Source organism: Pundamilia nyererei, unplaced genomic scaffold, assembly GCF_000239375.1.
Source record: "Pundamilia nyererei isolate P.nyererei 1_Seehausen unplaced genomic scaffold, PunNye1.0 scaffold00081, whole genome shotgun sequence".
Classification (NCBI taxonomy): Eukaryota; Metazoa; Chordata; class Actinopteri; order Cichliformes; family Cichlidae; genus Pundamilia; species Pundamilia nyererei.
In genome coordinates this window covers 1,547,441-1,549,394 of record NW_005187482.1, presented here as the reverse complement: position 1 = coordinate 1,549,394, position 1,954 = coordinate 1,547,441, and the positions used below count along the sequence as shown (strand labels likewise).

Here is a 1,954-nt window from a genome sequence, read left to right as displayed (position 1 = left end):
GGTAGACGTCATTTTTTAGGTTGACTTTCAAAGAGGGTGTGTTTTCATATTTATTGCCTATTTATATATGCCTTCCAGACACATATAAAAACATACAAATATACAAATAAAATCCCATGTTAATTTCAAATTAAAATTCAACATAACCAGAATAGTTCAATCATATCCAAAAATCTGACAATTTTTCAATGCATCTGAAAATAGAAATACAAAACACAATTTTTTTTATAGTGACTCCATGGCCAAAGTTATCTTTTTGGCACAAACATTTTTGTGCCAGACATCGAAGGGTTTCCATAGTCTGTAGCGTGCAAAGAAGGGGATGCATAGCAGCTTGCACTGGATATTTTCCCACTGCTTCACAGTTAGAAATACTGCATCATCATCATCATCATCACACTGCAAAATCACAGCTTGACTGTCGAGGTCAGTACTGATGTACTCGTGAAGTTGACATTTGAAGGTAGGGTCCCGCTGTATGGGAAACAGCCATCTGAGGAGAGGAGGGGTTGACATCACATCCTTTAAGGGCTGAGAAAGGAAGGGAGAAGGTACGTGTTCCAGTTATAGTGGCAATTATGACAGAAATTTGCTTTAGACATACTTGGAACTACCTTATCACTGTAGACTATATATATTGTTTACTGATGCACTACAGCACTATATTGTTTTTTATTGTAAAATATGCTACCATGATCACAAAATTTCAAAGATCTGGTTACAAATTCCTCAAATTCTTTCTAGCAGCCTCTTTTTTTCAAAGTATGACACACTAGTTACTTTAAATAACTTAAGACTAGAGTACTTTTTGCACTGTGTATGCAATGCTTGCGACAAAAGACAAGGCCTGGAGCACACAATTTTGTAATGGCAAGCTTTTCTAAAATCATACCTCATACCTGTTGGTCACCGACATTTTTGGTGGATGGCAGAGGAGGTAGGTGGATAGCTTCATGGTGCCGTTGCTTCAGATCTTTGGTTTGAATGACTGCTCACAGGCTTTCAGGCTTTGGAGACTTGGTTTCTTTGGTTTTACAAGTCTCTTTGGCACTGCCTACATTAAAGGTAAGAAAAGACCAAACTGGTTTTATTCAGCAAAGACAAACTTTTGAGAATATAAGAAGATCACTACATGCACTAGAACAAACAGCTAGGGACAAAATCAAGGGTATGGTCGTGGGATTAGATGCTGAGAAGGCTTTCAACTCAGTTAGATGGTGATTTCTTTACAAAGCACTGGAAAAATTTGGTTTCAAGCCCAATTTTATAATTTTAATAAAGACTCTGTACAACAAGACAAGGGCCTGCATAAAGATAAATGGGGATCTTTCGGATTCTTTCATCCTGGAGAGGGCTGCCCGATCTCTCCCTTCCTTCCTTTTTGCCCTATATTGAACATCTTGGTCAATTAATACGACAGTGTGAAGCTTTTAAAGGCATCACGATGGCGGGCGGGAAACAAAAAGTGGCAATGTTTGCAGATATAGCATGAAACTTAAATATATAAAATGAAACTTGCATATATAAAATGAAACTTGCACATATATCTTCTTAATATACTTAGTGAAAATGAAATGTGTTTTTATCTCTTATCTTGGCCTTCCTCTTTGAGATGTAAAATGGTATAATGATCCATACCATGTGCTTCAGCTTCTGCTTGAAGTGTTCTCTCAGTTGACATCTCCATCAGTGATTGATAAATTCCCTCAAGAATTTTGCATAATCTCTCCTCCCAGAAACATTTTGTTGAACATTATTCATAAGCAATAGAAACTTTGCTGAATGAATATATGATCTTCAAATTGACGCAATGCAGAATCCAAATTATTTGTACCATTTGTAGTTTTAACAGCTATTGCAAAATAGTTGTCACAAAAAACAAAGCTCTACAAAGTACTGACATAGTTCATCTGATGAAATTTTGTAATATAAATAATATTTTCTTAAACGGCAT

General features: G+C 36.1%; 1 long non-coding RNA gene across 2 annotated transcripts in view; it reads right to left on the bottom strand.

Moving 5' to 3' along the window:
- Positions 1 to 212: 212 nt before the first annotated feature.
- Positions 213 to 1,954, bottom strand: part of LOC102201056 (uncharacterized) — a 6,554-nt gene continuing 4,812 nt past the window's right edge. The window contains exons 2-3 of one of the 2 annotated variants that reach the window (XR_311864.1): positions 893 to 1,054; positions 213 to 531 (exon numbers count right to left, since the gene is read on the bottom strand). This is a non-coding gene — a long non-coding RNA (uncharacterized LOC102201056). The remainder of the gene's footprint in view (positions 532 to 892; positions 1,055 to 1,954) is intronic. The other variant, XR_311863.1, reaches the window with a different exon arrangement.